The following is a 20,245-nucleotide window of genomic DNA, read 5'->3' on the forward strand; positions in this document are numbered from 1 at the left end:
GGCACCTCTGCCCCATGCAAAAAACACCGAAGACAGCTTGGGGACATAGCTACGGACAGGCTATTTTATGACAAAGGCGCCCCGGGCTACCAGGGGGATAAATGGCACTTCTGAAGCCTGACATCCATAGCTAGATGTCTACGCTGTGAGCGCGGGAGGGCGAAGAAAAAGGAGCTCTGCCTCTAAAGGCGTAAACTGGGGCCTAGGTCCTTGGAAGCAGGTGTGGTAGATGAAAGTAGCGGCAAGTGGTGCTTTAAATGCAGCAGATTTCCAACGGCCACTCTCGCACGAATGGAGTAAAACACGGCAATGGCCAGAGTGGGAGCTCCAAAGAAGAGCGTGTCACGAAGGAAACAAAAGCCAGTTCCTTCGAGCCGGAGTTGAACCAGCGACCTAAGGATTCCCAGGAGAATTAATTAAGCCTACAGTCCTCCGCTCTACCAACTGAGCTATCGAAGGAAGACAGGAACAAAGGGCCCAGAGTGACTCAAGGTGTCAGGCAGAAGTGCCACTGGCACTAACTGCTAATTATAGGCTTGCTCGTGCCCAGCCCTTGAAAGGAATAAGTCACACGCACCTATCCCTTCATCCTCACGGCTGCCCCGGGTGGCCGCCTAGTCTACCCTCAATTCACCCAACGGGAAGCCCGCACACATATACCGCTCAAAGGCTCCCTAACAGGCACGGCACGAAGACAACGCCGCTAGGGAAGAACGCAACGCCGGGGGAGCGACGCTAGCCCTGCCCTCTAGCCGGGACGCCGCCTCCCCCCGCTGACCCACAAGGGGCCCCGGATTGTCTCAAGCACGCGCAGCACACCGCTGGGACCCCAGCCCTGATTCCCACCCACAATAGGGACGGTGGTGCAACGGAAAACCCGTCCGACGCCGAAGCCTCCTGCCTGGCTCCAAAGAGGCCTTTGCAAACACAACGTGTTCTCAGACCATTTCCCTTCCCCTTGGCCAATAATGGACACGTTCCCACTCCCACCCTTTCACACCCGACTCGGCCTCCCGCGCCTACCTCAGGAAAAACAAACACTAAGAAAGAGACTCGCAAAAGAAAAGAACTCAGACACACAGGCTTCTGAAAGAGAAGCTGCCCCTTTGGCTGCCTGAGGACAAAAGGCTTGCCGCAAAGCCAAGAGTGGACCAGAACACTCCTTTCTGCGCAGACATCAAGGGTGTATGTGGGTGGGGATGGGAAAGAGAGAGAGAGAGAGAAAGAGCAGCAGCTTGGAGAATGCGGGCATCGATCCCGCTACCTCTCACATGCTAAGCGAGCGCTCTACCACTTGAGCTAATTCCCCAGAGACCCACAAGGTGCCTCACCCTCTCCGCCACCCACTGTCAACTCAGCGCAAACCCATTCCAGAGCTCTCTTCACACCGCAAAACAAACTACCTTTCCAAGGTGCTGGGCAAGCGTAAAAGGACCTCCACTCAACAAGGACACGGGACATAGCAAACAACGCCGCTCCCCTTTCTTGCCTTTCAACAAAATACACCTTTCCAGAGACCAGCAGAGAAACTCACACACGCCCATGCCTTGCACACCCACACGTACCTAACGCCTCCGTTCATGACAACAAGAAGAGCAAAACCAGCAAAATAAAGGGGTCCACTCGCCTCCTTGCCTCACGGCGCCTCTTCGGTGCACAGGCCAAGGACAGCAAAGCTTCAGATTATGTACGGATAGCCCGGCAGCTCCTTGACAGAAATCCCGCGAGATCGGGTTTGTAGCAATTCTCCGCCAGAAGCCTCTTACACACTCTGTGCGATCGCGGTTGCCCAAGAAGAAATCCCAGCTCTACAAATGTGATGGAAAGGAAAGAAATGGAGCCGCGCCCTCACACTACTCCATAAACTGAGCTCTATGACGCGGAGGAAAGGTGGACAAAGAGAGAGCAAACCGTTGAAACGCACACATTGCTACAACGAGGAGCATAACAGCCCGCCGTCAGCAGCGCACACAATCGGTTGAGCCCGAAGGACAAGGAACTCTCAGCCACTAAAGGGCCTTTTCGTTTCCCCTTACGTTCCCCTCCCCTCTGCCACCAGAAACTCAGTCCCCCCGGCACCTCTGCCCCATGCAAAAAACACCGAAGACAGCTTGGGGACATAGCTACGGACAGGCTATTTTATGACAAAGGCGCCCCGGGCTACCAGGGGGATAAATGGCACTTCTGAAGCCTGACATCCATAGCTAGATGTCTACGCTGTGAGCGCGGGAGGGCGAAGAAAAAGGAGCTCTGCCTCTAAAGGCGTAAACTGGGGCCTAGGTCCTTGGAAGCAGGTGTGGTAGATGAAAGTAGCGGCAAGTGGTGCTTTAAATGCAGCAGATTTCCAACGGCCACTCTCGCACGAATGGAGTAAAACACGGCAATGGCCAGAGTGGGAGCTCCAAAGAAGAGCGTGTCACGAAGGAAACAAAAGCCAGTTCCTTCGAGCCGGAGTTGAACCAGCGACCTAAGGATTCCCAGGAGAATTAATTAAGCCTACAGTCCTCCGCTCTACCAACTGAGCTATCGAAGGAAGACAGGAACAAAGGGCCCAGAGTGACTCAAGGTGTCAGGCAGAAGTGCCACTGGCACTAACTGCTAATTATAGGCTTGCTCGTGCCCAGCCCTTGAAAGGAATAAGTCACACGCACCTATCCCTTCATCCTCACGGCTGCCCCGGGTGGCCGCCTAGTCTACCCTCAATTCACCCAACGGGAAGCCCGCACACATATACCGCTCAAAGGCTCCCTAACAGGCACGGCACGAAGACAACGCCGCTAGGGAAGAACGCAACGCCGGGGGAGCGACGCTAGCCCTGCCCTCTAGCCGGGACGCCGCCTCCCCCCGCTGACCCACAAGGGGCCCCGGATTGTCTCAAGCACGCGCAGCACACCGCTGGGACCCCAGCCCTGATTCCCACCCACAATAGGGACGGTGGTGCAACGGAAAACCCGTCCGACGCCGAAGCCTCCTGCCTGGCTCCAAAGAGGCCTTTGCAAACACAACGTGTTCTCAGACCATTTCCCTTCCCCTTGGCCAATAATGGACACGTTCCCACTCCCACCCTTTCACACCCGACTCGGCCTCCCGCGCCTACCTCAGGAAAAACAAACACTAAGAAAGAGACTCGCAAAAGAAAAGAACTCAGACACACAGGCTTCTGAAAGAGAAGCTGCCCCTTTGGCTGCCTGAGGACAAAAGGCTTGCCGCAAAGCCAAGAGTGGACCAGAACACTCCTTTCTGCGCAGACATCAAGGGTGTATGTGGGTGGGGATGGGAAAGAGAGAGAGAGAGAGAAAGAGCAGCAGCTTGGAGAATGCGGGCATCGATCCCGCTACCTCTCACATGCTAAGCGAGCGCTCTACCACTTGAGCTAATTCCCCAGAGACCCACAAGGTGCCTCACCCTCTCCGCCACCCACTGTCAACTCAGCGCAAACCCATTCCAGAGCTCTCTTCACACCGCAAAACAAACTACCTTTCCAAGGTGCTGGGCAAGCGTAAAAGGACCTCCACTCAACAAGGACACGGGACATAGCAAACAACGCCGCTCCCCTTTCTTGCCTTTCAACAAAATACACCTTTCCAGAGACCAGCAGAGAAACTCACACACGCCCATGCCTTGCACACCCACACGTACCTAACGCCTCCGTTCATGACAACAAGAAGAGCAAAACCAGCAAAATAAAGGGGTCCACTCGCCTCCTTGCCTCACGGCGCCTCTTCGGTGCACAGGCCAAGGACAGCAAAGCTTCAGATTATGTACGGATAGCCCGGCAGCTCCTTGACAGAAATCCCGCGAGATCGGGTTTGTAGCAATTCTCCGCCAGAAGCCTCTTACACACTCTGTGCGATCGCGGTTGCCCAAGAAGAAATCCCAGCTCTACAAATGTGATGGAAAGGAAAGAAATGGAGCCGCGCCCTCACACTACTCCATAAACTGAGCTCTATGACGCGGAGGAAAGGTGGACAAAGAGAGAGCAAACCGTTGAAACGCACACATTGCTACAACGAGGAGCATAACAGCCCGCCGTCAGCAGCGCACACAATCGGTTGAGCCCGAAGGACAAGGAACTCTCAGCCACTAAAGGGCCTTTTCGTTTCCCCTTACGTTCCCCTCCCCTCTGCCACCAGAAACTCAGTCCCCCCGGCACCTCTGCCCCATGCAAAAAACACCGAAGACAGCTTGGGGACATAGCTACGGACAGGCTATTTTATGACAAAGGCGCCCCGGGCTACCAGGGGGATAAATGGCACTTCTGAAGCCTGACATCCATAGCTAGATGTCTACGCTGTGAGCGCGGGAGGGCGAAGAAAAAGGAGCTCTGCCTCTAAAGGCGTAAACTGGGGCCTAGGTCCTTGGAAGCAGGTGTGGTAGATGAAAGTAGCGGCAAGTGGTGCTTTAAATGCAGCAGATTTCCAACGGCCACTCTCGCACGAATGGAGTAAAACACGGCAATGGCCAGAGTGGGAGCTCCAAAGAAGAGCGTGTCACGAAGGAAACAAAAGCCAGTTCCTTCGAGCCGGAGTTGAACCAGCGACCTAAGGATTCCCAGGAGAATTAATTAAGCCTACAGTCCTCCGCTCTACCAACTGAGCTATCGAAGGAAGACAGGAACAAAGGGCCCAGAGTGACTCAAGGTGTCAGGCAGAAGTGCCACTGGCACTAACTGCTAATTATAGGCTTGCTCGTGCCCAGCCCTTGAAAGGAATAAGTCACACGCACCTATCCCTTCATCCTCACGGCTGCCCCGGGTGGCCGCCTAGTCTACCCTCAATTCACCCAACGGGAAGCCCGCACACATATACCGCTCAAAGGCTCCCTAACAGGCACGGCACGAAGACAACGCCGCTAGGGAAGAACGCAACGCCGGGGGAGCGACGCTAGCCCTGCCCTCTAGCCGGGACGCCGCCTCCCCCCGCTGACCCACAAGGGGCCCCGGATTGTCTCAAGCACGCGCAGCACACCGCTGGGACCCCAGCCCTGATTCCCACCCACAATAGGGACGGTGGTGCAACGGAAAACCCGTCCGACGCCGAAGCCTCCTGCCTGGCTCCAAAGAGGCCTTTGCAAACACAACGTGTTCTCAGACCATTTCCCTTCCCCTTGGCCAATAATGGACACGTTCCCACTCCCACCCTTTCACACCCGACTCGGCCTCCCGCGCCTACCTCAGGAAAAACAAACACTAAGAAAGAGACTCGCAAAAGAAAAGAACTCAGACACACAGGCTTCTGAAAGAGAAGCTGCCCCTTTGGCTGCCTGAGGACAAAAGGCTTGCCGCAAAGCCAAGAGTGGACCAGAACACTCCTTTCTGCGCAGACATCAAGGGTGTATGTGGGTGGGGATGGGAAAGAGAGAGAGAGAGAAAGAGCAGCAGCTTGGAGAATGCGGGCATCGATCCCGCTACCTCTCACATGCTAAGCGAGCGCTCTACCACTTGAGCTAATTCCCCAGAGACCCACAAGGTGCCTCACCCTCTCCGCCACCCACTGTCAACTCAGCGCAAACCCATTCCAGAGCTCTCTTCACACCGCAAAACAAACTACCTTTCCAAGGTGCTGGGCAAGCGTAAAAGGACCTCCACTCAACAAGGACACGGGACATAGCAAACAACGCCGCTCCCCTTTCTTGCCTTTCAACAAAATACACCTTTCCAGAGACCAGCAGAGAAACTCACACACGCCCATGCCTTGCACACCCACACGTACCTAACGCCTCCGTTCATGACAACAAGAAGAGCAAAACCAGCAAAATAAAGGGGTCCACTCGCCTCCTTGCCTCACGGCGCCTCTTCGGTGCACAGGCCAAGGACAGCAAAGCTTCAGATTATGTACGGATAGCCCGGCAGCTCCTTGACAGAAATCCCGCGAGATCGGGTTTGTAGCAATTCTCCGCCAGAAGCCTCTTACACACTCTGTGCGATCGCGGTTGCCCAAGAAGAAATCCCAGCTCTACAAATGTGATGGAAAGGAAAGAAATGGAGCCGCGCCCTCACACTACTCCATAAACTGAGCTCTATGACGCGGAGGAAAGGTGGACAAAGAGAGAGCAAACCGTTGAAACGCACACATTGCTACAACGAGGAGCATAACAGCCCGCCGTCAGCAGCGCACACAATCGGTTGAGCCCGAAGGACAAGGAACTCTCAGCCACTAAAGGGCCTTTTCGTTTCCCCTTACGTTCCCCTCCCCTCTGCCACCAGAAACTCAGTCCCCCCGGCACCTCTGCCCCATGCAAAAAACACCGAAGACAGCTTGGGGACATAGCTACGGACAGGCTATTTTATGACAAAGGCGCCCCGGGCTACCAGGGGGATAAATGGCACTTCTGAAGCCTGACATCCATAGCTAGATGTCTACGCTGTGAGCGCGGGAGGGCGAAGAAAAAGGAGCTCTGCCTCTAAAGGCGTAAACTGGGGCCTAGGTCCTTGGAAGCAGGTGTGGTAGATGAAAGTAGCGGCAAGTGGTGCTTTAAATGCAGCAGATTTCCAACGGCCACTCTCGCACGAATGGAGTAAAACACGGCAATGGCCAGAGTGGGAGCTCCAAAGAAGAGCGTGTCACGAAGGAAACAAAAGCCAGTTCCTTCGAGCCGGAGTTGAACCAGCGACCTAAGGATTCCCAGGAGAATTAATTAAGCCTACAGTCCTCCGCTCTACCAACTGAGCTATCGAAGGAAGACAGGAACAAAGGGCCCAGAGTGACTCAAGGTGTCAGGCAGAAGTGCCACTGGCACTAACTGCTAATTATAGGCTTGCTCGTGCCCAGCCCTTGAAAGGAATAAGTCACACGCACCTATCCCTTCATCCTCACGGCTGCCCCGGGTGGCCGCCTAGTCTACCCTCAATTCACCCAACGGGAAGCCCGCACACATATACCGCTCAAAGGCTCCCTAACAGGCACGGCACGAAGACAACGCCGCTAGGGAAGAACGCAACGCCGGGGGAGCGACGCTAGCCCTGCCCTCTAGCCGGGACGCCGCCTCCCCCCGCTGACCCACAAGGGGCCCCGGATTGTCTCAAGCACGCGCAGCACACCGCTGGGACCCCAGCCCTGATTCCCACCCACAATAGGGACGGTGGTGCAACGGAAAACCCGTCCGACGCCGAAGCCTCCTGCCTGGCTCCAAAGAGGCCTTTGCAAACACAACGTGTTCTCAGACCATTTCCCTTCCCCTTGGCCAATAATGGACACGTTCCCACTCCCACCCTTTCACACCCGACTCGGCCTCCCGCGCCTACCTCAGGAAAAACAAACACTAAGAAAGAGACTCGCAAAAGAAAAGAACTCAGACACACAGGCTTCTGAAAGAGAAGCTGCCCCTTTGGCTGCCTGAGGACAAAAGGCTTGCCGCAAAGCCAAGAGTGGACCAGAACACTCCTTTCTGCGCAGACATCAAGGGTGTATGTGGGTGGGGATGGGAAAGAGAGAGAAAGAGCAGCAGCTTGGAGAATGCGGGCATCGATCCCGCTACCTCTCACATGCTAAGCGAGCGCTCTACCACTTGAGCTAATTCCCCAGAGACCCACAAGGTGCCTCACCCTCTCCGCCACCCACTGTCAACTCAGCGCAAACCCATTCCAGAGCTCTCTTCACACCGCAAAACAAACTACCTTTCCAAGGTGCTGGGCAAGCGTAAAAGGACCTCCACTCAACAAGGACACGGGACATAGCAAACAACGCCGCTCCCCTTTCTTGCCTTTCAACAAAATACACCTTTCCAGAGACCAGCAGAGAAACTCACACACGCCCATGCCTTGCACACCCACACGTACCTAACGCCTCCGTTCATGACAACAAGAAGAGCAAAACCAGCAAAATAAAGGGGTCCACTCGCCTCCTTGCCTCACGGCGCCTCTTCGGTGCACAGGCCAAGGACAGCAAAGCTTCAGATTATGTACGGATAGCCCGGCAGCTCCTTGACAGAAATCCCGCGAGATCGGGTTTGTAGCAATTCTCCGCCAGAAGCCTCTTACACACTCTGTGCGATCGCGGTTGCCCAAGAAGAAATCCCAGCTCTACAAATGTGATGGAAAGGAAAGAAATGGAGCCGCGCCCTCACACTACTCCATAAACTGAGCTCTATGACGCGGAGGAAAGGTGGACAAAGAGAGAGCAAACCGTTGAAACGCACACATTGCTACAACGAGGAGCATAACAGCCCGCCGTCAGCAGCGCACACAATCGGTTGAGCCTGAAGGTCTGGTGTTTGGAGAGGGCAATCTGTGCACCCATCCATGGTGCTATATCAAGTAGCACCGTGTTCAGAGTTCAGGGTCACCGGCTTCCCCTCTCTGCCTGCGGGGTGCAGCCTGACATGACAGGAGCAGCTACTTCTCTGCTCCTGAGTAGAAGCCCCCTTTTGGCCCCTCACCTTGTGTTCCAGCCTGGCTCCAAGTCCTGCCTCTGCATTCTGTGACTGCAACCCGGGGGGTCTTCCTCTCCTCCTCCAAGCAGATTCTCCCAGCCCTCCCATTCCTCTTTCAATGGGTTGCTGAATGAAAGCCATGGCACCCCATGGAAGCTGCCAATGGGAACTGGAAGTTGGTGATCTCTTTCAGGTTGGTAAGGGAAAGTACTGGGAGCTAAAACTGCTGGGCAAAGAGACCACTAAGTCTTACAGCAGTAGTTCTCAAACTTGGGGTTGGGTCCCTTCAGGTGCTCATGAGGTTATTATATGGGAGGTTATGAGCTGTCAGCCTCCACCCCACACTCTGCTGTGCCTCTAACATTTATAGTGGTTTTAAATTATGATAGACCCAGACTAGTTGGGAACAGCAGAGTAATTTTTTTTGCAGTTAAATCAAAGCTATACTTTAATTTAACTAATTATGCTAAACTTTTAATGTACAAGCATATTATTTTGCTGGAAAATAAGCATACTGTGATAGACCCAGGCCAGTTGGGAACAGCAGTGTAGTAGAAGGCAGATATACTGGCCACTGGATAAGCAGCTTTCTGTTCCCTGAGTGACCAGAGCAGGGGTTGCTCCAGGCTATTGAGAACACCTGACTTCAATTAACCTGCAAGGAGTCAGGTGAGGCTGTTAAGCACCTGACTCTAATTAAGGCCCCTCTGATACTATAAAAGGGCTCACTCCAGTGAGGCCAAAAAGAGCCAGAGGAGAAGAAGAGTGGCTGAAGGGTTGGGTAATGAAGACATTCTGAAACCACTTGAAAAGGAGTCCTGAGGTAAGGGTGAAGAAGCCATTGAGAGAGAGAAGTTGGGGAGCTGTGGGGAAGTGGCCCAGGGAAATTTAGCAACTCTGGCAGTGAAAGGTTGTCTGCCAACAGTTTCTGCCATTAGGGTCCCTGGGCTGGAACCTGGTGGACCTAGGTTGCCCCCAACCTGCTGCTACAGAAACATCTCCTGGGAAGGGAATACAGGCCCCTATCAGGACAGGAGGCTCAACTGTTCTTGAATAAGCCTGTAGGGACAACAGAGACTGTGGGAGTTCTCTCACCAACCTCCTTGCTGGCTTATGATGAAAAGGGCTCAGTAGACTGTACCCTGGCCCTAGAGAGATAAGGGCTACGTGGAGGGTCACAGTGAGCCTCTGTGGCTAGCATAAACCGCCTAGAAGTGTGGGGACCCACAGGGACAAGATCAGAGCTCTGCCACAAAATATAAAAAAGTGCCTTCAATTTATAAGTGGGGGGTTGCACTCAGAGGCTTGCTATGTGAAAGGGGTCACCAGTACAAATGTTTGAGAACTACTGTCATACAGGGTCCTGACCCCATGCCCCAGCTTCTGGAGGACCCTTCCCTATGCTCCCAGCTCCTCTCCAGCCCCAGCTCTGTGCCTAATCCACACAGGATATGGGGCTGGTCCAGCTCTCGGATTGACTACCTACCTCATTAGCTCAAGCTGTAGCAATTCATGCTTTTAGTTCGGAAGGTCCTGGTCCAGTTTCTAGTACTGGCCATTATAGCGGCCAATGCAGACTTACAGACTCTGACCAGACTCTCTGCAGAGCTACAAGAAGACATTAAGTGACATATGCTTGTGATTACTGTTACTGCTTAGAACTGGAAACTCCTGCCTGAAATTTTTTGTTAAATTTATTTGATCCCTTATAGGGTTGGGTGTTTGTTTTTCATATATACAAACCCACTAATGTAATCTGACACTTATCTGGTTTTTAAAATCAGTTTCTGGCCTGGTACCTTTATTTGAAAAAAATACACATTTTTTTACAAGCCAAAAACTAAACAGCCCCACCCTCTAGCAACATAATATCACTACCTTCATCTTCTACCAATATTAACATACACAAATAAGTCTTGCTGTATATTGGTATGAACAGCCTACTACCCTAGGGTAACATTTTAAAGCAGATTGTAATTCTGGGAGCTCAGTTGGTAACAGCATGGGCCAGATTTTCAGAAGTGCTGAGCACTCACAGCTTCCATTGACCTAAGCTAGAGTGGTAGGTGCTCAGCAATTCAGACATGCAAGCCCAATATGTCTCTGGCCACACACCCAACCAATAGCCACTTCTGAAAACCCTGGCCCCCACCATACACCATACCTGTGTGTCTCCTTCTCCCACTCAACCATTTTTCTCTTCATAGGCATGATTTGTCATAGATCCCATAAACTAACCATATATGAAGAACTGAAATACTTTTCTTTGGATGGATAAGACTAGGCAAAAGAAGTATACCATGTATTTGAAATCATTATTAACCATAAATCAATTACCTACTTGTAATTTTTACAAACCTGGATGCATTTTCAACCTAATGAGTTTCATATTTGAAACTAAATTGAACATGGCAACAATATGCTGGTGATAACTTTCATCTCTTAAAAAATAAAAAGAATACTTGAACCCTATTTAGTCTTATGGAGGTTTTTAAAGTTGTGGATAATTTAGTACATTGTTCATACCTTTCACAAAGATTCTGGCTGCAAGCCAGTAGTTGATATGATTAAGATCATTTAGCCTTTCTATAATACCAAGAAAGCTTTCACATTTGTCAAGTGAACTGCTTCTGTTTCTTTTATTCTGCAATCTTTATGCCTATTACAGCTTGCTGCATGTAATTTTGATACTATGAGTTTTCTAAGCCTCATCTATATAACAATCCTTCTAAATTATTATAAACATTTTCATTCTCCACAAAAGCTTTTCAGTTTTGCAAGTACTTTTTGTTATTTCCTTCTCAGAAATCACTGCTAAATTATTGCGGTTGGAAAGGAATCTAACACTGTGATTCAGGTTTGCCACCTACTGATGCTAAACTATTAGTATTTCCATTTCTGTACATTGACATGTGACTCTGCAATCTGTAACAACACCCCCCCCCACCCTGAATTTCCCAAGCTGTGGACAGAATTTGAGCCACATGACTCCCCATTAAAAGAAGTCACTGGGAGTCATGGAACTAAAATTCCATGCACTGCTCTGAAAATGCTCATCCTCACATGCTACAGAGAGTGGGACTCCCCTGCCACATCTTAAATGTTAAAGGCTTAATATAAAAAAATCACAAATGCTTTTCACTGGGATTCAAGAAGGGATCTCTGGGTGTTAGGCACCCTCCCTCATTAACAGTCAATAGGAGTCAGGCACTTAGTTCTCTTAGGCTTCTTTGGAAATTCCAGCCATAAGAAATAAATGTAATGTTGATACAAGCAGCTGCATTGATAGCCCCAGAAAATGAAGTCCTCTGTTTAGCTACAGTACATGCAGAGGTAATGTGTTCACCTCTGCCCTGCCAATATACCTAAACTCTGATTTGAAAGGACTAGCCACATCTGTGGATGAGACGGCAATTCAGTCTTCATGCCCATTCACTTCTTGGCCTTTCTGACAGGGCTGCCAATTATTGGTGATTGTGAAGGTGTGGACAGAAGAAATGAAAGATAATGCTACACAACAGCACCAAAGGGCTTCGGGTATGGTTACTTCCTAGCTTTTTATCTGCATCCGAAAATGGAACCTTTCTGTTTCTAAAGGAAAACACACAGGGCCCAATGCAGACCCAGTGTTGAAGTGGCACCTGCTGCCAACAAATCTGAGTTTGGCCCAATTTATTAAAAGCATTTTTTTTCTTGGCACACAGTGTATATAAGCAGCTATTCCCTCAGCAGTGTATGGGGTCACTCCCTGCACTCACATGGGGCAATGAGACTGGCATCAAAGGCAGAGTGGAGGCATTGAGGGGGGATTCACAACAGGAGATCAGATCTGAGATGAGGGTTAGGGCAGAGCTGAAAAGGGCTTTGAAAGCAAGAACATGGAAGCCCCAGGGAGGGTTTTCATTTTCCCCACAATCCATTGGCTCTGAAGGGCAGTGTGAGTAGATGCCTGTGTGATAGTGAACAGTTTGGTGTTCTTTCGCTTTGCTATTTTCATACAACATTCCTCAAAGGTGAATAGCATAGAAATGCTTTCTCCCTACTAGCATTTTTTCTCTAAAAGACATACACCTCCCTTCAATGTCTAATACACAATGTTTCAAGAAATCCCTTTGCTTACCTTACCAGTTACCAGTGCACAATCAAAATCTTGCCAGGTCTGTGCATGAGCATCCTAAGAGCTGGAGAGGGAGACCATTCACTAGGACTGGAGGGGAGGGAAGAGGAGGAGGGAGGAAACTGGAGCAGTTTAGCTCACTTTATATACAGTGAGCCAAATTCAGCTCTGGATCACACCAATGTAAATCTGGAGTGATTCTGTAGAAATCAGTGGAGTAAATCCAGATTTACAATGATGTAACCCAGAGCAGAATTTGGCCCAACAATTTGATTTCCACAGTTTACAATGTGATGATTTGATAATGGCCCAGGTTTCTGTCACTTACCCAGTCACAGCACAAGTGAGTTGGGCAGACCAAGTTTGCAGCCATGTCAGTGGGAAAAACCTGCAATCACTTAAACTATTCCATAAATCATTCACTAATTTCTTCAGAGGCTCGGGGCACTGCATAATAAATGAACATAACAAATGATATACTGCAGGAAAGCCCCGTGGCTATGTAGTGAATGACTCGCAAGTGAAGATCAAATGACTATTTTTTTATCAACAATTCATGACCATATTTAAAAGCCACTAACTTGGTAAATGGCTTAATTTAAAAAACAAAAAGTGGTGGGGCATACAAAAGTCACTGGAATTGTGGGGCTGGTGACTTTCACAGCCTGTCAGAGGCTCTGCAGAGGGTACAGTTTGTCTCAGGTCCTTGCTGGTGCACAGCAGATATCAGGAGTTTCACCTCAGATACCTGCCTTCAGGAGAATGGAAGGAGAATTTATGAGCTGAAAGCCTGGGGCCCAACAAAATTCATCTTGCTGGGAGAAGCTTGGTGGTGACCAAGGCCCTGTTCCAATTGCAGCTCCAGCTGATTTAAAGAACAGAATTTATACCAATAAGGGATCTGTTGTCGTAACACAAATCATGTTTAATCCCTGTGCTGGAGAATTTAAATATGGCTGTTGCTCAATGGAGCTATGACAAGATTTGACCAGACAGTATGGAGAGGCCAAACCATGGTTTGTAGTTGACTTTGCCTTAGATTTCTTCCTGGGCTACAGCATGATTTCTTCCTCCTTTAACCTGATGTAATTACTGGGCTGCTTCCTGCTGGAGTACCTGAAATGTGCAGAGTGCCAGAAGTATACCTCATGTTCCATGATTCGGAGGCAAGCACTGTAGGTGTTTCGGTTGCAAGGCCTTGTAGACATTAGCCCTGGTGGGTCCCAATAGCCACTCAGACATATGGCTTAAGGGAAAGGGTATTTTACTAGGGCTGTCAGGAAAGGAAAAGGTTGCAAAGAGCTGAGGTAAAGAGGCTTCAACGGTTGCAATTCAAAGTGGGCAATAGTTGCTCTTGTTTGGGCCCCTAGGGAAGTCTAATCCAGAGTCATGGCTCTTCAGGCCTAGTGCTTGGGGTGTCGCTCCAGTCCAGTCTCTCTATTGGAGCAAATAGGAGCTTGTGGGTTTCCAGGCCAGACTCAGTTAGGGTCTCTTATTGGGGCCCCTCTGCACTGGCTCCCTGCCCAGCTGCTGCTACTCCCCTATAAGTCCCACACTGATCTGCACCTAGCTGTGATGTCTGGCACTCTCAGACCGTTCTACAAGCAGCTCTACATAAAGTTCCAGGAATTCCTCTCTGCATCTGGCTTCTCTGCCGCTCCTAGCTCACCACGCAGATGCTACTTCCCAAAAGAGCCTGTGAAGGAGCAGGGAAACTGCTGCCTGGCACAGCAGGAGTTAAAGAAAACCTTTGGGTTCAGCTAGCCCTGTCCCGCTATACCTGCAGCCAAGGCCGGGCCTGGAGGGGGGAGAAAAGAAGGGAGCTTGGCTCAGTTGGGGACTGACTGGTGAGGAAGCAGGAGCTCTCTGTTAGCCTACCTGAAGGGACGGGCAGTGACCTGCCAGCCAATGCAGCCACTGGAGGCAAGTAAGCCTTCCCCTGCCAAGGGGAGTCTGTAGATAAGTCCTAACTGTGGGGCAACTGGACTTGCAGGGCCATACCCCAAACTAAAGAGACTTAAGTAGGAAGGAGCCCAGAGAAACTGGTCTTGACCCCTCCCCCCTGCCAGCAGGAAGACCATCTCCCCTGCTTAGGGATTGAACTACACAGGACCCTGGGCTGGGACCTGGTGGAGAGGGAGGGCCCAGGTCCCCCTACTACCTTCTCTGACCAACCATCTGGCCACTTGGCCACTGAAGGCCCTATCACAGGAACTAACCCTTTCCTGGGTCAGGACCTTTCCCCTTGCCTGGCCAGGAGGAAGAGAGGTGTGTAGTGGGGAGAGGAGTGTTGATGGGAATAGTAGTCCTCTGTTTAGCAGATGCACCACACTGGTATAATGTGTTTTGGCCATTGTTTATGTTGAAACTAGGCATAAATATTGCAGAGCCAATCAATTTCCCTCATCTTTGGGGGAAGGAGGTGTGTGGTGAGGGTGGATCTTTGAAGGAGGATGGCATAGCTTTCAGTTGGTTATTTCTAGTAATGTGAGTGAGGCTAGATGTTCTATGCCTTGTGCAAAGTGGGTGTCAAATGCTACTAAATCAGATGGGTGGAGTTTTACACCCAAAGTGCAACTCACTTGCACTGGTGTAAATGACTCACCAGGGGCTCTATTCTCCATCACGTTCAAGCTCTGCAGGAAAGTTAAAGTGGTACAGCAGGTGTGATGGGTTGGATCAAAGAACCCCCCTTGGGAGCTGCCAACTGATGTGCCAAGACTACTTCTGCCCCTGCTTTCCCTGCCAGCTCAGGACCCCAGCAGACTGTCTTGCTGAGTCAGACACGCCTATCTGCTCCAACACAGACCCAGGGTCTGAATTACTTGCCCCATACAGCTGCAGGTTTAACTGAAAGCAACTTACAGAAGTGTTCTTATCTTTAACACTCAGCTGCCCAACTCTCAGTGGGGTCTAAACTCAAATAAATCCATTTTATCCTGTATAAAGCTTATGCAAAGTAAACTCAAATTGTTCGCCCTCTATAACACTGATAGAGATATGCACAGCTGTTTCCTCCCCCCCCCCCCTCCACAGTTACTAATACATACTCTGGGTTAATTAATAAGTAAAAAGTGATTTTATTAAATACAGAAAGTATTAAGTACAGAAGTGGTTCCAAGTAGTAACAGTCAGAACAAAGTGGACTACCAAGTAAAATAAAATAGAGCATGCAAATCTATGTCTAATACAGTAAGAAACTGAATACAGATAAGATCCCCACCAGTTCCAGAATGCTTCCTTTTACAGACTAATCTCCTTTTAGTCTGGCTCCTGCAATCACTCACACCCTTTGCAGTTACTGTCCTTTGTTCCAGTTTCTTTCAGGTATCTTTGGGGGTGGAGAGGCCCTCTCTTTAGCCAGCTGAAGACCCTTGGAGGGGTCTCCCACAAGTTTAAATAGACTTTCCCTTGTGGGTGGAGACCCCCTCCTCTCTCCTATGCAAAGTCCAGCTCCAAGATGGAGTTTTGGAGTCACCTGGTCAAGTCACATGTCCATGCACGACTCAGTCTTTACAGGCAGAAGCCATTGTCCACATGGTATCTTGTATGTCTCCAGGAAGACTTCGTATGTGGATTAGAGCATTCCAAGATGCATTGTTCCCCAAATGCTTCCTGACTGGGTACTTAACCTTGCAAATTCCTTTCTAAAGAAGCTGACCAAATGCCTTACAAAGCTTACATAGAAATCAAGCAAGTATACAGCCAATATTTTTAATGTCAAGTACAAAAATGATATATGTGTACAAATAGGATGAATAGATATAGTAGACCACAACCTTTACAGAGATATGTTACATGGCACAGGCAGCACAAAACATATTCCAGTTATGTCATATTCCCATAAAGCATTATGGGGTACAGTAGGGGTCAGCAACCTTTCAGAAGTGGCATGCCAAGTCTTCATTTATTCATTCTAATTTAAGGTTTCACGTGCCAGTAATACATTTTAACGTTTTTAGAAGGTCTCTCTATATGTCTATAATATATAACAGAACTATTGTATGTAAAATAAACAAGGTTTTTTAAATGTTTAAGAAGCTTCATTTAAAATTAAATTAAAATGCAGAGACCCCCCGACCGGTGGCCAGGACCCGGGCAGTGTGAGTGCCGCTGAAAATCCGCTCGCGTGCTGCCTTTGGCACACATGCCATAGGTTGCCTACCCCTGGGGTACAACGTCAAAGCAGGGACCTGTGTTGCAGTCATAGAGCATGTTAGAGTAGGTCTCCAGCTAACTTAACTTAACCAGCGAAGGATTGGTACAGCAGAACTCCACTCCTTCTCACACACCCCCAAAACAATCCTGCCATGTCTGATCCCTCCCTGCACATCAGAGGGGTGACTGCACAGGAGCTGTTCTGCTGGCCCTTTATCAACAGAGAGCTGCCTTTCATCAGGGTACGTTTCCCCTGGCCAGCTACAGTCAGAACCCATCTATTTTATGCCACCCAAGGGACACAGAATGGACACATTCTCTGGACAGTGAAAAGCCAGGGCCACTGTTTATAAGAACTTGATTTCAAATACCTGGTAAAGGTGTTGAGCACTTAGGAGAGGTGCCATAGTGAATGGAAATGAATGTTGATCTGGAGCCCAAACTGTGCTTTAGGATATAGGTCTCCTGAGATGGAGGGGTGGAATGTCAGGGGCAGCAAAGTTTCAGCGCACTTCTCTCACCATCACAAGACCAGAGGCTGAATGGGTCCTAACCGCCAAACAATGGAACTATCATCTTAGGTGACCTGGCTGACCAACTGGGAAAAATCCAGCTGAGGCAAAAGAGAGACTTCAGAGAGCCCCTCAAACAAAAATAGTTGGTCAATAGGGTAAATGGGCTCGGGCTCAGGCACAACCAGGGAGGGGGGGATTTTGAGAACAGGATGTTTCCCTGAAAGGAGAGAGCAGTCTGGGAACATATCTCTAAAGAAGATAAATAGAGACCAGACTGGGTCCCAAGAGCTCCTTGGCTTCCAAAAAGAACATAAGTTGAATCTGTTCCATTCCTGTAACCCGAGGGAAGCCCACCTAACATACCTTGTAGCGAGGCATCCAATTAGATGAGTCTAAACATACACATAGGCTGGCTGTTGTTTTAAAAAAACACCTTATACTTTGTTCTATTTGCTAATAAACATATTTGTTTTAGGTGGGCTGCTTTTCACTACAGCATTGGTCACAGGCTCCCAAAGGGAAGTGTTCAGTTGGACTGGTGTGGTAATAAGCTATTGACATAGGTGGGGTGATGTACTCACATCCCAGTCTAAGAGTGGTGAAATTTTGCAGTTCTCTCAAACAGGTAAAGGCACAAGGCCTGACACCCAAGGGCGGGGGGCACTCAGACACCAGGAAGGGAACTGAGGTGCAAGCAGCCCCATAACTGTGACAGATACATTTTTATTTTATAAATCAATAAATAAACTCAACAGTTTGACTTGTGTAACCAATGGTGGCCAACTATGAAGGGGCATATGAATGTTTAGCATATCTGGCACATAAATACCTTGCAATGCCAGCTACAAAAGTGCCATACAAATGTCTGGTCTATTTCAGGTGACACTGTAAATAAGAAGGGACAACATTATCTCACGTAAATATAAACAAACTTGTTTCTCTTAGCAATTGGCTGTACAAGAAATAGGACTGAGTGGACTTGTAGGCTCTCAAGTTTTACATTGTTTTGGTTTTGAGTGCAGTTATGTAACAAAAAAATCGATGTTTGTAAGTTGCACTTTCATGATAAAGAGGTTGCACTATGGTACTTGTATGAGCTGAATTGAAAAATACTATTATCATTTTTACAGTGCAAATATTTGTAAAAAAAAAAATAAAGTGAGCATTGCACAGTTTGTATTCTGTGTTGTAATTGAAATCAATATATTTGAAAATGTAGAAAAACATCCAAATTATTTAATACATTTCAATTGGTTTTCTATTGTTTAACAGTCTGATTAAAACTGCGATTAATTGCAATTAATTTTTTTGAGTTAATCATAGACTTTAAGGTCAGAAGGGACCATTATGATCATCTAGTCTGACCTCCTGCACAATGCAGGCCACAGAATCTCACCCATCCACTTCAATAACAAACCCCTAACCTATGTCTGAGTTATTAAAGTCCTCAAATTCTGGTTTGAAGACCTCAAGCTGCAGAGAATCCCCCAGCAAGTGACCCATGCCCCACGCTGCAGAGGAAGGTGAAAAACCTCCATGGCCTCTGCCAATCTGCCCTGGCAATCAGTTAAACCCTGAGCATGTGGGCAAGACTCATGTGAGTTAACTGATTAATCGACAGCCCTATAAAACACCAGAGACTAATGTCTTATACCCTTAAAATTACTTGCCCAGCTCAACTATTCTAAAAACATTTGCTTCTTGGCTGAACTTTTTAGCCAATTTTTGTATTTTGCTATCCTGTTTATAAAAGTTTATGATGGAAGTAGCACTGCTGTAATGGGGATGCATTTTACAACACTACCTCAGATATGAAACCACTGAGTCTAGATTCCTAATCAGGTCAGCTGCAATATGGATTTAGGGATTTAAAAGAGCTCTAACATGGTTCGGTCCCCCCATGCATACTGGCTGGCCAAAACACATTAGAAACTGGTTCATATTGAAGGGTGTTTATACCCTGCTTCCAAACTGGTTTAAAGATCTGTACACAAGTGGCCTGTAGGCGAGGCAGCATCTGCAATAGCTGTCTGGAGAGGGGAGTTTGGGGGGCCAAATAGCATCTGAGTTGAAATTTACCCTTCCAAGAAGAGTGAACTTACTGAGGCCCTAAGGAGCCTCTGCAGGAGACTGAGAAGTGAAGCTAAGGGGGAGGCCCCTACACACTCTCTCACCATAGAGGAATCTGAACTCCTAGCACACAACAGGATGGGCGCTTGAGAACTCTTTGGCAGCCTCCCCTAAGTCTTCACCAACAAGATTCAGTTCTTTACTTTGGACCCAGTGCAGCTGCAGAGCCACAGATACCTAAGCCCCGTTGGGTAAGTGGCCATATAGTTGCTAATCTGATGCAGAAAGGAACCTGACTGTAGTGTATAATCAGAGTAGCTTTCCAAGTGTTCCATGGTGAGAGCTGGAATCTATGGAGATCATTATGCCAAGTAACTTTACACTGAAAGACTTTATATATCCTCAGTTCTAAGGTTGCTATATATAACAGACCTGGCTTATCAGCTTCTGAATCTGCCTTCATTTGAAAATCATCCCTATTTTTTTCATTTAATAAGGCAATACGTTTTCCTAATGCTTTCCTGGAGCTCGTAAAATCAAAGATGTGAAAATTCATCTACAGATTTACACTACACTGTCTTATGGCTTTGTCATGGTACTTGCAAGTGGTAAAGGTGGGGAGTAGCCTGCTTCTTCTTCCTGAGTGTTCCACACTGCCTCTTGCATCCCCTTCTGACAAGCCAGAGAGTCAGTTCTCAAAGGCTCTAGCCAGATTTTCAGCTGCATCTGCAGCATCAATATGTAATAACGGAGTAATTTTAAAAGGTAATTCTAGGGTTATTTCTGTCCTCAGAAATAAAGTGCTACCTCATAATTAAAGAATAAAGAGAATAACATTTCTAATCACCAGGCTTTAATTAGACTGACAATTATGAATACAGTGCTGCAAGAACTGTATTCTCCATATTTGTTATCATTCCCCCCATAGAAATTTTAACCCATTCCTTGCTACAAAGCAGTATAGTGGCATTCCTTTGAAACACAAATGTTCCATTATAATGTACCTACTAACATA

General features: G+C 48.6%; 8 non-coding genes across 8 annotated transcripts; all 8 read right to left on the reverse strand.

Annotated features, from left to right (window-relative positions):
- Positions 1 to 365: 365 nt before the first annotated feature.
- TRNAY-GUA lies at positions 366 to 459 on the reverse strand. The gene is made up of 2 exons: positions 423 to 459; positions 366 to 401 (listed from the first exon to the last, which is right to left on the reverse strand). It is a non-coding gene; the product is annotated as a tRNA-Tyr (tRNA).
- A 777-nt stretch (positions 460 to 1,236) lies between these two features.
- TRNAA-AGC lies at positions 1,237 to 1,309 on the reverse strand. Its single transcript has one exon. It is a non-coding gene; the product is annotated as a tRNA-Ala (tRNA).
- Positions 1,310 to 2,439: 1,130 nt separating this feature from the next.
- On the reverse strand, positions 2,440 to 2,533 carry TRNAY-GUA. Its single transcript has 2 exons — positions 2,497 to 2,533; positions 2,440 to 2,475 (listed from the first exon to the last, which is right to left on the reverse strand). It is a non-coding gene; the product is annotated as a tRNA-Tyr (tRNA).
- A 777-nt stretch (positions 2,534 to 3,310) lies between these two features.
- TRNAA-AGC lies at positions 3,311 to 3,383 on the reverse strand. The gene has a single exon. It is a non-coding gene; the product is annotated as a tRNA-Ala (tRNA).
- A 1,130-nt stretch (positions 3,384 to 4,513) lies between these two features.
- Positions 4,514 to 4,607, reverse strand: TRNAY-GUA. The gene is made up of 2 exons: positions 4,571 to 4,607; positions 4,514 to 4,549 (listed from the first exon to the last, which is right to left on the reverse strand). It is a non-coding gene; the product is annotated as a tRNA-Tyr (tRNA).
- A 775-nt stretch (positions 4,608 to 5,382) lies between these two features.
- On the reverse strand, positions 5,383 to 5,455 carry TRNAA-AGC. Its single transcript has one exon. It is a non-coding gene; the product is annotated as a tRNA-Ala (tRNA).
- Positions 5,456 to 6,585: 1,130 nt separating this feature from the next.
- On the reverse strand, positions 6,586 to 6,679 carry TRNAY-GUA. The gene is made up of 2 exons: positions 6,643 to 6,679; positions 6,586 to 6,621 (listed from the first exon to the last, which is right to left on the reverse strand). It is a non-coding gene; the product is annotated as a tRNA-Tyr (tRNA).
- A 769-nt stretch (positions 6,680 to 7,448) lies between these two features.
- Positions 7,449 to 7,521, reverse strand: TRNAA-AGC. Its single transcript has one exon. It is a non-coding gene; the product is annotated as a tRNA-Ala (tRNA).
- Positions 7,522 to 20,245: the final 12,724 nt, after the last annotated feature.

This window comes from Mauremys mutica, chromosome 2 (assembly GCF_020497125.1).
Source record: "Mauremys mutica isolate MM-2020 ecotype Southern chromosome 2, ASM2049712v1, whole genome shotgun sequence".
Taxonomy (NCBI): Eukaryota; Metazoa; Chordata; order Testudines; family Geoemydidae; genus Mauremys; species Mauremys mutica.